Source organism: Phasianus colchicus, chromosome 1 (assembly GCF_987193195.1).
Source record: "Phasianus colchicus chromosome 1, bPhaCol1.hap1.1, whole genome shotgun sequence".
Taxonomy (NCBI): Eukaryota; Metazoa; Chordata; class Aves; order Galliformes; family Phasianidae; genus Phasianus; species Phasianus colchicus.
In genome coordinates this window covers 179,079,037-179,098,164 of record NC_143436.1, presented here as the reverse complement: position 1 = coordinate 179,098,164, position 19,128 = coordinate 179,079,037, and positions in this window count along the sequence as shown.

The following is a 19,128-nucleotide window of genomic DNA, read 5'->3' as shown; positions in this document are numbered from 1 at the left end:
GAAAGCCAGAAACACAGCAGGCAATCAGCACACAGGCTCTAACACCTTATTTTTCCAGTTTACATTTATGGTGAAGTGTAAGGGTTCTGTTTTCTGTCTCCAAAAAGGAGGCACTGTGCCATGCAGTTTTGATCTTGAGCTCTTTCACTTGGAAAAAAAATGCCCATCTGATTGCTCAGTACCACCTGCTCTCATGTCCATCCCTCTGAGATCTCACTTCTAGTAGTTTATGGAATTTGTCTTAAGGGATCTCAAGAAAGTCTCAGCAGCTCCCACTAAGTGGTGGATATGTCTGAAGCAACTTAGAGCATGCGGTTGCTCAGTCATCCTTTCTCAATGAAATATGGGATAAATCATGTTTGGAATAAAATGTATCTTATAAATAGCCTGGACAGTTACACTTGTGAGATGGATAAGGTTGTTCTTTAGCTGTGCAAAGCTACTCTTATGTGACAGAAACAGTAGCCATTCACAAACCTGGTACAAAAACATCCTGGTCGAAAGTCGACACTGGCAGACTCGCAGGGGTCTCACAGGTGGACGGAGTCCTCGTGAGTGTGTCTGTATGGGAAATGCTGGGCAAGGATGGAGCATTCTTTGCTCCCCTGCATTACAGATCACTCTCCTGCTAAGGAGATCGATTTCACCTGGTTCTTCAGAGAGCTCAGATCTCTCCTAAAGAATACGCTTTTAAATTCTAACTCCTTTCAGTAATAAGAGAGGAAAGATCGATATATTCTCTCCCAGAGAATCACAAATCACTCTCACCCTGAGCCCCAGGAGGAGTTTCCAGGAAAGATCACATTCCTCTGACACACATCTGACTTTCTGCCAGAGCTGTCAGTGCTACAAGCAGTGTGCAGATGGCAGGCAGAGTGTGCAGGTAGCATGCAGATAGCTTCTTTGGCCTGGGTTTTACAAGCTGAATGCATTTTGCAATAAATAAACACTATTGCTTCCTCACAAATAGTGTATGTGGTGGGTTTCTTCCAGGTCCATTTTCCTCTTGTGCTGCTGTACAGTCCTGGCATCTTTAGATATTTCTTGCTAAATATCTTATCCTGCACACCTAAGCCATTTTCTGTCTGCTATTCTTTCTACTCTCTTCTTCCATTGCATGTTCTCTCTGTATCTCTCTTTTTTTTTTTCTTTTTTTTTTCTTCTCTCCATATTTCCATATCTCTCCCATTTCCTTTTTTTTTTTTTTTTTTTTTTTTCTCTATTAACTCTTATATCACTGGCCTGCAAGAGGGACCAAGAACTTCTGTACTTCTATTTCATGTACAGCTGAGTTCTTTTCATTTCTATTCTGTGTGTTTTAAACATCCTACCATTTCCCTCTTGCTCCCTCACTCTTTTTCTCTTTGGCAGGGCACTGGTCTATGGAATTAAGTGTGAGGTTTGGCAGAACTAAGATGTCAAAAAGAAAAATGGGGACAGGAGTATGTGGATAATTAGTAAGAGGTCAGCTCTGTAGCTGGGTGTCTTCCCCATTTTCTCATTCCGTTTTTGTTTTTCATACAGACAGTATATTAGGGAATAACATTGTCTGTCTGTCCGTTGTTTACCTGAGAGCCTTCCTTTGTAAAATCATTTGAACTCATAGTATGATTTTAGCTACACTTGGGAAATAGGAAGCAGTCTCCAAAATATCAGATTCTTGTGAATTTCGTGAATGTTTTTACCTGGCTTGAGAAAACAGGCTAAGTTCAGAGCTGCCTGTATGAAGAAGGAGGGCAGAATTTACCTTCTTTGCAGTTTCTAAGCATGGAATACAATGATCATCCCATTGGTCACCAACCTAACATCCATCTCTTTTCTGGGCAGAAAGCTTGGGTTTGTGAAGCTTTACTCTGACACTATGCCAGCTGCCTCTTGCTTGGTGGGGTGTGAGAGGAGCTGGGGTCTCTGAAACATACATGTCTATTCTGAAGGGCAGATGACTCCTCTGATTCAGGGAGAATCAGATGATTCAGGGAGAATTCAGCATGTCTACCTGTGGCAACAAGCTAATCTACATTTCTCAGGGGCTCTGCAGACAAATAAACATAAAAACAATTCTGATGTGATTCTTACAGATAACAATGTTTTGCAATATATGCTACTTTGGGGAAATGTTGTAGGGACTTCTGTGGAAACTCTCTGAATGGGAACTGTGTAAATCAACTTGAAAAGACTTTGCAAAATCATGGTCATGCTAGGAGAACATAGCAGCGACAGCTGAAAAGCATGATCTGGCTTGGTGTCAGCCTCAACCCCAGACACAACACACACTGTATTTACTGAAATCCCAGCCTTTTTACAAAGCCTCTAGGTTAAATACTGCTTTGAAATGGCTCTCTTATCCTAGAGTCATAAAAAGTATGAAATAAAACAGTTGCTGTGCTGCATTGAAATAGCCAAACTGTTCCTGCTAAATTGTCTTCAATTGCATGTCAATTATTGAAGAGTATGGGAAGGGCGTAGGGAGATCTGTGTTTCCTAATAGGGCCAAGTTACTCAATGAGCCGTATAATCAGCTTGGTGCCATTACAGAAAAGCTTTTTTTTTCAAAGCCATTCTCACATTTCTCTAAGGCCTTGAAATTGTTAAAGACAGTATTGAGAAAAACTTGGAAAGCCCTAAGAATACATACGCGTTGCAACATGTGTCTATCCTTCAGTGAGCATGTTCTGTAGACCATGATATGAAGTACATCCTAGCCTTTTTTTTCTCACGTTTTGGCTGAGGTCAGTGAGTACAAAATGCACAATTATATAAAACAACAAGCAAATTAGACATATCCATAGCACCATAGGTAAGAAAAATACTGAGAACCAAATTCCATCTTTCCTGTACAACACTGAGTACTATTTTAGATGTATAGCAATTCTCACTTGAGTGACTGGGGATGCTGTATCTACACTATGGTTAAGCTGAGCTCAACAGCCACCAATTTGCCTTTCGGTTACTTTTGATGCCCAATCACTCATTCTGGATCTACTTTCTGTACACATTTTTTTTTCTGAGGAGCACTAAAGGGGCAGGTAGGCAGTGCCAGTGTGTTCTGGTAGTTTTTATATTTAGCAAATAGTGTGCTGCCTCAGGAAAGGAGCTGTAGAGCTGAAACCCTAGTACTGACACTCACTGTGTTTCATGGAGGCATTTTATACTACTTCTAATCCAGACACACAGAAAAAAATGTCTGTTATTTGTTGAATTTGCATCACTTGGAGCACATCTTCCATTTTACTCTACTCTGGCAGGAATTGCTCCAAGGCCTTGAAGAATTTTCTTCTTCAAAGAAAATAGGTGTAGGACCTCTAATGTTCCAAGTTCCACTAGGGAGGGGCAACCAAGGTCAAGAAATAACAGCTATATTCTTCTCAATATACTGATGAAACCTGTTTAGAAGACACAGAAAATGAAGACGCTTTAATTTAGGTCAGACTTAAAAATTTTTTTTTGCTTCTCCACCCTCTGCTTTTCCTTCCAATGAAGAACAACAGCTCCCTGGGGGAGCCACACGGGCTATTGTCATAGTTTTCAGCTTACAGTGTCAACTTGGAGAGCACAGAGGTGTGAAGTAGCCAAAACCAAAGCCCTGACAAGGTATCTCAAATGACTGCTGGGCCAAGAGAACATGACAAAATTCTATATTTTCTGAAACTGCATTTTCAGGACTTACCATCCTCCAAGTAGTTCTCTGGTGTTTCTTGCACCAAGAAAATTTGGAAACATTAAAATTTGCCTCCATGAAAACAATACTGATTGTTTTGCTTCTGTGCCATGGTTCCTTCTCCAAACAGATACAATTAACTGAGAGTCCTGTCTACAGTGAGTGTAATTTATGTTTTTCCCTAAAGACTGAAATTTGTTCTCTTCTACACTGTCCATCCACCTAACTCATTAGGTTTTTCCTTAATAGGTTTGTTATAATTCTCCCCAGTCTTAATCAACCTAACTAACACAGTTTCACCCGCTGATCTTTTTCTGATTCTTAAGTTCTTACTATAACTGAGATCCTTGAGTTATCGTCTGATATCTTATTCGAACACTGAAGTGTTTGAAATTTGACCATTTAACTTACTCTTTTCTGTTTTCTAGATGGTTTAGGAACAATATTAATGCCAATTCTTTTTCACATGTATTGCTCCTCGATAGCAGAAGTGACTGAATTTTTCCTGATAGAAAGAACTTCCTTACTAATTTTGCAGGAAGTCTTCACACTGATCATTCAACAAATGTACTGCACAGAAAGCAGCTCAGCTCCTGGACTTGGGGTTTCCCATTGTTGAACTGGTTTGACTCTTTAAAAAAAATGCAGTTCACCTGTACTTGCAAATATGCTCTCAAGAAATGTCAGTTCCCTCGCAAATTAACTCCTCTCTTTCTCTTTAAATCCAGAATAAAAGGAGGTCTAAAATTAGCAGATTTTCTCAGATGCAAAGTGTGTTTGCTTTTATTTAGAAGTCTCTTGTTAGTGATTTCGTTTAAATTTTTTCAATATTTTTTCCTTTATTACTTTTCTGCATTCAGATCATTGTAAACTTTTGGTGGATTTACCTCGCAGAAATCACCCAGGTTCATCCTGCAGATTAATTACTGTTCTATTTTACTGATCATTTCAATCAATTTTTTTCTTTTTTTTTTTTTCTTGAAATGGAAGAACTCAACCTTCTCCCATGGATGGTCACAGAAACATTTTTTTGGGGGGACAAAAAACAAATTTTGCTAGGCTTTTTTAATTCCATGTAATCACTTAAAATGTCAGAAACTGATGACAATAACATATCCATGATGGAAAATATATTAGCTAATGATATAACCTATATCAAATGACCTCTTAGTCATTAGCTTCATAAAAGGTGTTAAAATAACCACCATTTGTTGTTGCTATTGTTTATTTCAAACTCTTTCAACAAATGCTATATAAAGAAAATGCCAAATGCTAAATAAAGAACTAACCAATCTCACTCCTGTGCTCAGCTTCCCATTGCAGGCGTCTTTCTGCCTATTTCACTGTACAGATAACCTTAGTGGATTTGCTGCCACTTGCTGAAAATCAGGGGGAGGAATACTCCCCTCCAGCATGCAATATTACTCATTCAGTAGACGAATCCTAATAAGGTGTGCCTGGCCATTTGTTTTTTAAATAACAATACAATAAAAGCGGCATACGGTTAAAAAGCACGTTGTCAGTTGGTTAAATGCCCATTGTCTCTTAGATAATCTAAAATATAGGAATAATTTTAGGATACAGAGCAACTCCATTTATTCTAATTCCCTGGCCATTTTTTCACAAAAATGCTAAATGGGACACAGCCAGCCAACCTTTCATCTAGATTCTGTAAATATTAAGAACATGAAAGTATAATAACAGATGAACTGGTTCATAACAAGAGTCCATCTAGCCTACAGTTTCCAGCAGAGGCCATCAACAGATATCCATGGAAGAGTCAAAACAGAGCAAATGTACATAATAGACTGCACATGTTTCTAACTGCTTTCCAACCTGTGACCATCTCCGGGTTTGGAATTTCCTGAGCTTGATGTATTTTTTTCTATTTAGTAATTGTAAATGGACTTCTGCTTTGAGTACTGCTTTAGTTTCCCGCGGAGTTCATACCAACTCTTTGCATCCTCAATGTCTGTTAGCTAGGAGCTTTGCAGGTCCTTCTAAGACACCCTTGGGTTGAGGGCAGACAAGACATAAAATGCACGACCAGCAGAAATGTTGACTTCTGGGATGAGAATGGGTTGAGATCTTATCCTTAGGGTGGGAAAGATGCAAAATAATCAGCTCCATCTACCCCATTTTGCACCCCTGCAAACCAATCAGAATTACATTTGGAAACACAGAGCAGTGCTCTGGACCTAGAAGCACATTTTCTTCTTTTCTATTCCTTACCTCAACTGCTAAGATGCCAAGAATAGAAATGCAGACTTACAGTGCTTGTTGGTGCTACTGGTGATACCCATAAACGTCCAGTAATGTCATAGATAAACACGGGGTCTGGGCTGAGACGACCCTGCAGTCTCTGCAGCTAGCTGATAAAGTAAGCAAAAATTCTTTGGCACTTATTGCAGCCCACCCACCACCTGCCTCACGCTGTTCCCCACCTCAGTGTCTTTGGAGTTATTTGTTATTACCATGCCTGCATGTCTGGATTGCAATATGCACTGAATCTTGGAAGAAGAAATTAACGGTAGGAACCTGGCTGCATCACACAGCCTCTCCCTGCAAAGGGAAATGTGTTCCCTGCAGCAAATATGAACGTACTTACAGTTTTAAAGCTCTCAAGCAATTGTGCTTCCATGATTCCCTCACAAGACTATTCAGCACTTCAAAGTAGCTCACGCTTTTTCTGGCATTCTGTCTAAATATTCCCTTCTTAATCTCATCTCATTACCTCCTAAGTAATTGTATTCTGTCCTTGGGGTCTAGATACTTTGCACATTTACAGACTTCTATGCTGTTCCCCCAAGTGAAAGTCTCACTCTGAGGCAAATGACACATTTTTACAATTGAAATCTTTTCCTTAAACTCTTCACAATTATCCTTGCAGACTTCCATACTAAGATGGTCTCTACAGATAGACCAGAAGGAAAATTTCTGACTTCAGAGGCTTGCAATCTGCCCTGCCTTCTTTCCCCCACTTCTTTGAGCTCTTTTCAGCCCACACATACACATGCAAATAATTCTTTGAACTCAAATGCTCTTTAAGTGCCTTCAGTTTACAAGAGTAGGATCAATATAGAAAGTAGAAAAAAAAAAAAAAAAAAAGAAAATGGAAGGGAAAATACAGTGGGAAAAAAATATCCCAAACTCCAAAGTCTGCTGTTGAGGGAGATTTTTCAACCCTTTCATAATCTATGGCTGGCTTCCATTTTTTAGATGTAGTAAATTAAAAGTATTTTCTTTCCCTTTCTGCAATTCCACTTTATAGAACAAAAACTAATAATTCTTCTTCATTTATTGCCTTTTTTTGCATCCAGTTCTTCTGAAAATAGTTCTTTTTCTCCCTTTTACCTCACCAAAGATTGTCTGTGACATGCTTACATGATTGTAAGTGATTTATCTTTCTGGTCTTATTTTCATCTTCCCTGAAAGGCTTCCAGTTCACCGCGGATTACTTGATAGTGCGGCAAAAGGTAATCTACAACTGCCATTTCCCTGGCTTTCTAGCAAATAGTTTGCTGGACATGAAATATGGACATACTAGAGAGAATGTGATGTTATAGGGTTATGGTGTTCATCCAGCTCCCTCCAGCCTTGAGAAAGTGCGGTGGTTAAGCAGGAATGTGGTTAGTGATATTTCTCAATTCTGTCTGAATCCAGAAAGCACTGGATTGTGCTCTTTATTTGGCTGCATGGCTGGTAGCCAGGCCAGCCTGTGCAGCTCACAAGCCCAGAACAAGTCCAAGGAATGCTCATCGTTGGGGAGGTACTATAGATTGAGCTGAAATGCTTGGACCTCCCCATGGACTGCCAATGAATTAGATAGGTTTTACCCAGCTATGTTGCTATGTGAGACCCCACCTGAAGTATTGCATTCAGTTCTGGAACCCCAGCACAAGAAGGACATGGAGCTGTTGGAGTGGGTCCAGAGAAGGGCCATGAAGATGATCAGAGGGCTGGAGCACCACCCATATGAGGACAGGCTGAGAGAGCTGGGGCTCTTCAGCCTGGAAAAGAGAAGGCTCCAAGAAGACCGTATAACAGCCTTCCAGTACCTGAAGGGAGCCCGCAGGAAAGCGGGGGAGGGACTTTTTACAAGGGCAGGTAGTGATAGGACAAGGGGAAATGGTTTTAAACCGGAAGAGGGTAGATTTAACCTAGATATTAGGAAGAAATTCTTAACTGTAAGGGTGGTGAGACACTGGAACAGGTTGCCCAGAGAGGTTGTGGATGCCCCCTCCCTGGAAACATTCAAGTCCAAGCTGGATGGGGCTGTGAGCACCCTGGTCTAGAGGGAGGTGTCCCTGCCTGTAGCAGGGGGTTGGAACTAGATGTTCTTAAGGGTCCCTTCCAACTCAAACCATTCTATGATTCTATGATATAAAATTTCTCACTTGTTGTAAAGTTCTTGAATACTTGATGGTTTGGGGTTTTTTTTCTCTTTTTGATTTTTTTTTTTTTTTCCTGTGGCAGTCCTGTTTTCCTGCCTTTGTCAGGCAGAGAAAAAAGAGAAAAAAAGAATAAAAGAGAAATGCCAGCCCCCCCACTCCCCCCAGACACCTTGTTGCATCCAGGATGAATGTGTCTGATTTTTCTTACTGCATGCAATTGTGTCTTTGTATTTTGTTTTCATATGAATGGTCATCCTTTCAAGGAATGCTAAAATGATACTTCAGCTAAATAGCCTACCTGAGCCAGTGGAATCCATTTAAAATGTGTACAGTTATGCAAGTTTGTATGGATCAACACTGAGCAAATGAAATCTAAATGCACCAGAGAAACGCATTGCAGTTTTTTCTATTCCCAGGTGCTGTGAACTCACAATCACATTACATTGACAGTCCCATCACAAGGTGAAGCTCATCATTTACAGCCTGTGATTACTTGCTAGGCTGGGATGTCACTAGTAAATCTGATGCATAGTTTTCAGGGCTGCTTCCATTCTCTGTGGTGAAGACACTCTGGCCATCAGTGTCAGGGAGAGGTACTTCCAGCTGCAGAAGGAACTTGCTGCCATCACTGCCTTTGTCTGCCTATTTCTGGCTCCATCCCCACTGCACGACAATCCTGCTCATCCCCAAGCTAGGCTAGGAGGGGATGGGCTGAAGAGAATCTCAGAGGACTCATGCCTTCTAGAGGCAGCAGAGGCAGAAACAGTGCCAGTGCAGAGGGAAACAGCTCCTCCTGACCCAGTGGGGCTGTGCTGTTCTACATCAGTTGAGGATTTTATCTCGTGCTTGAAGTATGTCCTTAAACTGAGTGGGAATAACACTGCTAAATGCCTTCCTGTTTAAATGATGAACTTGGAGGCTGAAAGAAAATAAAATATTTATGATATGGAGGATACAAATGCAGTTGCTAAAGTGAAGCATGGTTGAAATAAGGATACAGAGGGAATCTGAGGCATCCAGTCTTACTGCCCTGCCATTACCATGGGGTATTTCCATTCTATTCTTACCATGTTATATCAGTGCACCTTCAGTCAAAAATAAAACCCTTATGTTCCGTTACTTGTCTCCTTTTAAACAGAAATATTCAATAAGGAGATTTGGAGTTTCATGCCTAACCCAAACATTTACATGGCCAAAGTGACAAACAAACAGATGTGAAACAACCATCCCAGTGAAAACTCCAGAACCCCACTCATGGTTTCACAGATGCTGACTGTCTGATGGAGAAACCCTGTACTCTCCATCCTGCAGACTCCTGGTATCAGCCCTTACCTCAGGTGCTGCACTAAATGGCACAAATGTATGTACCTGTGCCACAGAAGAAAGCACTTTTATGGCTTATCATTCCTCACTCTATATTTCCTTCCTTAAAACATTTTTAAAAGCTCTATGTAGCTGTCCTGGCTCACTTTGAATGCAGATAGCATTGCACAGGCAGTGTGCTCTGTGCACACACCAGATTGTGCTCTCAAGCCCACCATGCTGAAGCTGAACTTCACATGTCATGTGCAAGTTCGAAGAGCAAAAATGCTAATCTTCCCATTCACAAGCTTAATTTTTACTTCATTTTTTATTAATGCATTCTTTCTATTTCTTATTTTAGCTACATATATGACAAACAGAATAAATTGCTTTCAAGCCCATAAAACTTGGATAGGCATCAGCATTATGCTGTCTTTGCTGTTTAAGGTGAATATTATTGGTAAATGGCTATGCCAATGACTAAAGCAGACAGCTGAAGTATTAGGAATTTTTACAAGTTTTCCAAGATTTCTGATGGGAATCTTCTAGCAAAGTATTCCCTGTTGAAGCTCCTGACAGGAATAAATGAGTTTATGCTGAAATGTCACATCTAAGCCAAGTCTGTTCTTTCATATTTTTTCATAAATACATATTTCTACATGTCAGTGGGTGTAATTCTCAGCTGGATTTCATTGGCACAGCATCACTCACTGAATGGCCATGATTAGTCAACAAAAGTTGCCTTTAGATGTGCCTACAGATTTTCTTCTTTTCAAACTGTGTACCCAGCAGAGGACATACATGGTCCTACCAGCAGGGACCCAGCACCAGCGGCCATGTGTATGCATCTGGGACTTTCCTTTCTGTGATGCACATATGTGACCTGGTCTTGTGAACAGCCCATGACTTTCCTTAATTCACTATATGAAGGAGCTTGAATAACGTGCAAATGTTTGCCAGTGTTTGCAACTATTTAATATGGTAGTTTATCTGTTGTGCTGCTGATACTGATCCTGAAGGTTTAGTTCACTCTTTGACAGTTAATTATGCATCATTTATAAATCAATAAAGCACTTTTCTCTGGTATAAACTCCCATCTTGTGACTGCCATCTTCAAGAAGGGCCGTAAGGAGGATCCGGGGAACTAACAGGCCTGTCAGCCTGACCTCGGTACCGAGGAAAATCATGGACCAAATCATCTTGGGTGAGATCACACAGCACGTGCGTGGTGTCCAGGAGATCAGGCCCAGCCAGCATGGGTTCATGAGAGGCAGGTACTTGACCAACCTCATCTCCTTCTACTATTGAGTGACCAGAATGGTAGATGAGGGAAAGGCTGTTGATGTAGTCTACCTAGACTTCAGCAAGGCCTTTGACATGGTCTCTCACAGTATTCTCCTCGGGAAACTGACTGCCCATGGCCTGGACAAGTATACCCTTCTTTGGATAAGGAACTGGCTAGAGGGCCGTGCCCAACGGGTAGTGGTTAGTGGAGTTAAGTCCAGCAGGCAACTCGTTACAAGTGGTGTCCCCCAGGGGTCAGTACTGGAGCCCATCTTGTTTACTATCTTTCTTGATGACCTCGACGAGGGGATTGAGTGTACCCTCAGTAAGTTTGCAGATGACACCAAGTTGGGAGGTGGTGTCGATCTGCCTGAGGGTAGGGAGGCCCTTCAGAGGGATCTAGATAAGCTGGATCGCTGGGCTGAGGTGAATGGGATGAGGTTCAACAAGGCCAAGTGCCGGGTCCTGAACTTTGGCCACAACAACCCCATGAAGCGCTACAGGATTGGGGACAAGTGGCTTGATGACTGTGAAGAGGAAAGGGACCTGGGGGTGTTGGTTGATGCTCAGCTGAACATGAACCGACAGTGTGCCCAGGTGGCCAAGAGGGCCAACAGCATCCTGGCTTGCATTAGAAATAGTGTGGCCAGCAGGAGCAGGGAAGTGATCATCCCACTGTACTCAGCACTGGTGAGGCCGCACCTGGAGTATTGTCTTCAGGAAAGACACTGAGGCCCTGGAGCATGTCCAGAGAAGGGCAATGAAACTGGTAAGGGGTCTGGAGGACAAATCTTAAGAGAAACGGCTGAGGAAGCTGGGATTGTTCAGTCTGGAGAAGTGGAGGCTCAGGGGAGACCTCATTGCTCTCTATAACTACTTGAAGGGAGGTTGTGATGAGGAGCGGTTTAGCTTCTTCTCCCAGGCAACAAACAAGACCCAGGGAAATGGCCACAAGTTGTACCAGAGGAGGTTTAGGTTAGAGAGAAGGAAAAACTTTTTCTCTTAGTGTGGTTAGACACTGGAATGGCCTGCCCTGGGAGGTGGTGAAGTCACCATCCTTGACAGTATTCGAGAGGTGTCTGGATGAGGAGCTACAAGATATGGTTTAGTGGCTTGTGGTAGTAATGGTAATGGGAGGATGGTTGGACTAGATGATCTTACAGGTTGTTTCCAACCTTGTCATGCTATGAATCTATGAAACCACATGAGCTGAGCAGCTTTTCCCTGTGGCAGGTGCACACACTGGGTGATTCTGGGCAGAAACTAACTTGGGTTCTGTTTTCTAATTACAGTTATCCTTTGGAAAAGGTACTGCTAATGTCATATCCAAGAACTCATCACAAATGTAGAGCAAAGCCTGCTTTTTTTATCCCTTTACTGTACTTTAGTAAATGTTACTTAAGGAAAGGAGGCAAAATGGATATATGCTTTCCCTGAGGTTTGTTTTTTTTTGAATCAGTAACTGCATTAGAAATTCAGCTATAGATACTGCCATTGAAATGCACCTACAGCTCCTATTATGCAGACACACCAGCGCTTTGTAATGTAAGGCCACGCCAGTGCCAAACAACAGCTGGGTCGCTGCCATCCAGAACTTCTGCCCCTGTTGGCAAAGCTCAGGCGAACCCTCCTGGGAGTTCACTGCACAGCACAAAGGTGACAAATGGGAAAATGTGGCCAGTCCCACATTAACAAGGAGCCATGTCGTGTGGAGTTTTTAAGTGGTGCAGAGTTAGAGATGGACAATTTCTGAAGGATCATTTAGTCTTCCCATGCTAATGGGAATGCTACCACATGCTAATGGGAATGCTACCACATGCTAATCCGAGTACTTGTTCTGTTTAAAACATTCTCTTTCAAATGGATTAAGAATTGACACATATAATTTCCTTTTGATTCTCAAATATCTGATTTTAGTTCAATAAGAAGTTGGATGCCTGTAGGTAGTATGTCACATATTTTGCCCCCTTTAACATAACTGGGGAGCATAAGAAAAAAGGAATTTCTCTATTCCATTGGATTTGCAATCTACTTAGAGAGCAGTTAATTGAAAAATAATGGATGAGTGATCTACCACCTTAACAAAGTCAGACTCTGAATTTCTATCTGCATGTGTTGCTGCTGTTTCTCTTCTTTTACCTCTTCGGAATCAAAGGCTGGGACTTCCTGCATTAGGTCAGTACCAAGTGTCTTGGACATGGTAAAACTATATAATAGTACTTCTACTGGGGATGTTTACTGGAAAGTTGGGGTTATTTGGACTGCATTCTACTTATATAACAGCTACGAATTTCTTGTTGTTTGAATTCGCCTCAGGTTTGTTTGACTGGAAAGTAATACTAAAGAAGACATATAGTTCAATTTAAAAAAATACTGGATGAAATGAACACAACATTTGTAAGGGAGAATCATGTTTCCCAAACCTTTCTCAAATTTGTAAGAGTAGTTACCAAATGTGAAGCGGTGGGTTACTTATTGATATACTGGGTTGAGATTTCCCCAAAGCCTCTGACAGAGTCTCCTACCAAGGAATCTTAAAGAAATCAATCTGTCTTGAAACAGGAAGGAAGTGTCCTTCTTGAATAATAACTGGATAAAATGTAGGAAATTATAGATAGAAACAATCAATTCTTGTGGTGAAGGGCTTACAGATCAATAAAACATCTTTGGCACACTCGAAGTTTAAATGTATGTAAATCCTGAAGTAATAAAGTTGTCTGATAAAATTATTCAGTAAAGTCAAATCTAAAGTTCACTTTAGAAGTTACATCAGGATTTCATAATGCTAACAGATTTGGCAATAAAAAGGAAAGTGGAACTAAAGGTCAGTACATGGAAAGTAAGGCATGCAGGACAGAACATCTTCAGTGACAAATATGCAGTGATAGGGTAGAAATTGTCACTAAGGAGAAAATCTTTGAAATCACTGCAATTGTGTGCTCATAAACACTAGCTCAGTCACTGGTGATGGTGGGAAAGTGAGAGAATGAAAAATGTTAGCAAAGGTTAAGAAAGAAACTGCTAAAATAAAAAAATGATTACACCATCATATTGACCTGTGATGACTTCTAATTGCCCAAAGAGTGTAGGAGAACTGGAAATTGCACAGGCAAATGCCATAAGGATGATAATATAAGTGGAGTCCCTCCCAAGGAGAAATTATATGAAAACACTTCTCCACTTGGAAAAGTGAAGAGCTTGGGTACATGGGAGAAATATAAAATTTTAAGTGGTATGGAGGATATGAAAAAGGCGAATCTTAATGTTTTTTCATACAGGTTTCAGGGAAAGTCAATAAAACTGATCAGTACATAAAAAGTGTCTTTTTACACAGGACAGAAAAAAAGACGCAGAATTTGTTGCTGTCAGAGATTGTGCCGCCAAAATGTACACAGGGATTCAAACAGAATGATGCAAGTTCATCAGAACTACGTCTAATGGTGGTTATTAACAGTAATGGTATGAATGCAGCCTTAGTGTGGGAAGGCCTCCCCAGAGCTGTGATCCCAGGGAAAGGAGCACTTTGTACTCACCCGGTGTCCTTTGCTGTCTCCTTTCCTGAACCCTGAGAAAGATTACAGAGACGGAAGGATGTGCATAGCTTTAAGAAAAGATTGCACTGAATCATGTTCCTGCATTAATTTCACTTGCCTGGCAGAAAAGCGAGAGCTGAAAGGATGGAAAATTCCTTTCAAGACGCAGGTGTACAATGGAATTCTTTGGGCCAAGTTTGACCTCAAGGATTTGTTCAGTCTTATCATGGCCCAGATGTTGGGGATGGGGGTATTCTCTCCCCTCACTACCAGCACTGCATGTCACCCCCTATTTCAGTATTATATCTGAGACTTCAGAGCCACTGGTGACCTATAAGCACAAAGCCATTGACCACAAATTTTGGCTCAGTAATCTGCCTCCTGCCTGTTGTGTCCAGAGAGGAGTCACAGACACTCAGATAACTGCTGCAAGAAGCCTGATGCTGACACAAGTGAAATTTGTAAACAGCTGCTTTTCTCCACAAAATCCCAGTTTTGTTTCTTATGCCAATTGCCACCTAATGGAACTAATACCACTCAAGCATCACCTGGTGCACCAGCTTCATTGGCCCATGTCTTTATCTTTATTGAATATTCCACATAAAATTGATAGCAGCTTCCTTTCTGTAGAGAAAACATTTATGATTATCTCATTTGTCCTAGCAACAAAAATAACGATGTGTATTCAACCTGTCATGCAAAGTGGTCTGAAAACACTTTACAGATACTAAAAAAAAAAAATCCAGAAGGGCTGTAGGAAAAGACAAAAGAAAACAAATAGACCTTCCTTGGTTTTTCAGCTGGAATTTCAAAGCATACCACATTTCTTTCCAAACCACATTTTATTCTCTTCAAAGTATTTGGAAGAACCAAAATGACATGTTTCTGCTGGATTTGATATTGCTTTTATAGGGATTTACTTGATATCATTTTCTTTTGCCTGATCTTTTAAGGTTTATAAATTCACCCAGCTCACCCTACTCCAAACCCTAATGAAAACCTAGTATGGTAAAAAAGTTTAAGAGCACTTGCATTTTTAGAATGTTTACAATGCCAATTCTTTTTTCTGATATTACTCTCTTAAACAGTTTTGGTGCACAGATGGTAACAATATACAGTCCACATTTGTGAAATCAACAACATAAATTCATTTATCAATAAACCAGCTAATTTCAGGTGCAGAAATAGGGAATGTGAATATGGAAAAATGTGCATGCATAACTTCTGACTACTTTAATATCTGGTTTGTTTTGGTTTTTTTTTTCCTTGAAGAGCTCATGAAGCTATGAAGTCAGCTTCTGCTTCAAACAATTACTATGTTATATTATATTATGGCTTAAGCTGCCTCATTAGATACATCCAATAGAAAGGTCCACTGGGGAACTGCAATGCTTCAGGTGACCCAATATCTTGTGGAGTCCTGTGGCACAAAAAGGCAACTCTTCAGAGGGATCATATGGTACCAGGCATGCTGTGGATGCGAGCTGTGAAGTCATGTACCCTCATTTGCTCTTGCTCTGAGCAAGTGAGGTGGCACCACATGAGAAATGTGTGTGCCACCACCACAACTCAACTGGTGGCTCCCAGGAGCAGGTCAGCTGAGCCCTGCGTGAGTGGAAGGGTGAAGGATCAAAATGTGAGGGGGTGGAATCAAGGCACTCAGTAAGGGCTGCTGTCATTGGCGTGGGACAGAGCTAAATATGTGCCTCACTCAATTCTGCAACACCACTCCCAACCACAGATATAGAATAGGCATCAGATGGAAAGAAATGCTGCCAAATGCCACGAGCAGGGAAGCAGGGACCAGTAAGCAGCAAGTTCCACTGGATCTGCTCACCTGCAGAGACAGAGACCCAGTAACCTATTCCTGAGCCAGGCCACATTCAGACAAGATCTAGCAACTGTTTTCATACTCATTCTCTCAACTCTCCTTTTCTCATGTCTTTTCCACTTGCACTTCCATTCTTCTTTGCCTGTGTTATGCTTGTTCCTTTTTCTAACAAATCCCCTTCTCTCTCAAAACTGTATTTCTGTAGCTTAGAAAAGCAAGACAAATTTCATATCACTATTCTGAAGGAAGCTGCTCATTTAAAAATACCGGAGTAAAAGATATGAACCTATTCCAAAACTCTCTTCTAGTTTTGTTTTTGTTTTTTTTTAATTCAAAACTAGCCATTGAGTTCACTCAAAATTTGCAAATACTTCTGGTCTTTCCAAGACGTCAGTAAATGCTATATTTACTGCAGAAAAAAAACCCACTCCTAATCTCAGCCTTCACACTGACTGTGTGTGACATGACAGGTGGCTTTCTAAAATGGAAATACACTTCACTTTCCTAAAGTACCAGTAGAAAAGGAATAGTGCAAGAATCTAATCTCTTCTCACTTTAGCCTGGTAAATGTCGCAGTGTCTTCAGGGGACTCTGAACCAACACTTTCCACACTTCTGTCCTTTAGTTTTGAGCCTTCTTTCCACTGAAAAAAGGCCAAATGGACTGCTATATGATACAGCTTAGGTGTCTTGCACGTACCACACATTCCACATATTTTCAGTATATTTAATAGAGGAATTCCTTGGGTGAATTTTCTTGATTTTGATCTACTTTCCACTCAAAAAAAAAAAAGAAAAAAAAAGAAAAAAAAGAAAAAAAAGAAAAAAAAAAGGAAGGAATGATAAATAAATACATGAGTTGCATCTTCAATTAGCTGCAAACGTGTATTATTATAAAAACTTAATTTATGCACTCCATTTCACAGAGTGAAATCAGCAGTGCTGGTTCAGAACTAATCCACGTAATTGGAGATCCAGAATTTCTTCTGTAACTGTTGTGAATGGACAGGTTTTTTCAGGGGGACAGTTTAGACAGAAAAAAGTTCTGATAAAATATACCCTGACGAAATTTAGACTGTTTTTAAAAAAACTGAGCTGCAAACCCATACATATTTTCAGCTTTGTCATAAAGCCAAAACATTTCCATGCAGAAATGTCAATGCAATGTTGGAACTGCAGATCAAGCCAGCCACCTCATCTCTTTAATGCCTTGTGCAGTCTGGTTTCACCAGCTAGACATCATACTCCCATGATCTGAAAAATATTTGTTTGCTTCTTCTTCAACATCAGCAAAGAATTACAGATGTTTTCCAACCCTAATTTTAGATAGTCTGATAACAGTCATAGAACCAGTATTTCATCTGTAAATTTGTATAACATTACCATCACAGAGTTATTCTTTTGCTAGTTAAATGTGAGGGTTCTGTTAAACATAATCCAAAATCTATTCAAGATAAAAATACTTTTTCAACTGTCTTCTTTTGGTGAAAACTCTCGTAATGTCATATTGCTCCTTCTAACTGGGTTTTTTTTATCATTTTGATAATAAATGATAACTTGCCCAATTCTTTGCCCACATCAAAAAGAAGTTATGAGAAAGTTCTGAAGTCTGGAAAACATGGAACATCTGATTCCGTATTTATCTAAGAATTTGTTTATTAAGAGATGAATTGATTGTGACCTGAGATTCCAGTCATGAGAGGGAGACTTCAGAGAAGAAGCCCATAAAAAAGATATGCATTTTTTTCAGTAATAGTAATTGGACATCAGAAAAGTTTACCCTCAGAAGAGATTCTGCCTTCCTTGGAAATGTTTATTTGTAGCAGAGGTATGAGCCTGGTGCAGGGACTGTGGTGTGTTATGGAGGGAGTAACTAAGTGAGGGTTGAACAGGGAAACTGTGAGAATGGGGAGGAATGGCATGGACCTAGGATGGTCCTGCAAACACTTGCTTCCCCAGTAAGTTCCAACACCAATGTGCAGTCAATACCAGTGATACTCCTGCATGAGTAATACAGAAAATTTTTGTGGGTGGAAAAATATCTGAGAAGGAAGAAGAGCTCAACTCGGAGTGTCATGAGTACCAGAAAGTTTGGGAAGGGTCCAGATTTCAAAGAGATACTTAACTGCATTCTTCAAATATCTCTGTGAAACCCAGTTACACATCACACAGAAATGGTATACTCATTGTACAGGGATCATTTCTAACTGGAATTTGGCCAGACCTTTTTAAGCTGAAAGGCGGGCAAGGGAACAATCCTGTCATTAAATGTCCTTGTCATTTTATCTTCATTCCTCTGATTCATTGCAGATGTTGCTTTGGAAAGTGTTTTAGTGCCTTTCTCGCTTCAATTACCATCAGTTCACACTCAGTTCATAATGACAGAATAATTGAGCAGGGGACTAGTTCACCATCCTTGTGGATCTTTCTGACATCTACTTGCATTTCTTCTATTTCATTATCTTGCAGCAGTATTTTCCTTAGAAAATTAAATTTAAAAGTGTTTGAAAGTTTACAAAAAGGACAGAGATTGATTACTTTGGTGACTTTATTTCAACATTAGATTAGCTTTTCATGGATTACAATGACAAGATCTAAGCAAAAAAAGACAAAAGTAACTGAGATGTATGACTCAATATGAAATCAGCACAAAGGAAAAAAGATTTTTTCTTTCTAGCAAAGGCAAATTAATATCGCATAATTGCAATGACCATTTTTTTAAAAATAAATATCATTAAAAAAAATTTCAGTTCATTAATTTATAGTATTTACAATAAACACTAAAATCAATCAACCATTTATTGTTTGTGTATTTTCTTACCCAATATTTATTGAAGAATTAATTTTTAATATATTAATAACACTGATGAAGAGGATTTGTTCTTATACATCTCACAGTTTTAATTTGAGAATGTCATTTAAGATACTTCGCAGACACAGTGATGGTGAGGAGCTACTGCAATTCTACTGTGAAATATATTTCACTGACAATCTACTGTGCAATATATTTCACTAAATAAAATATCAGATTAGCTATATTAATAATGTTAGGTTGTTTGTAATCTCTGAAAATTAGTAGAAATTAGTAGAAAACGTGTCATCAAACTGCATTTAAAAGCGTTGAAAT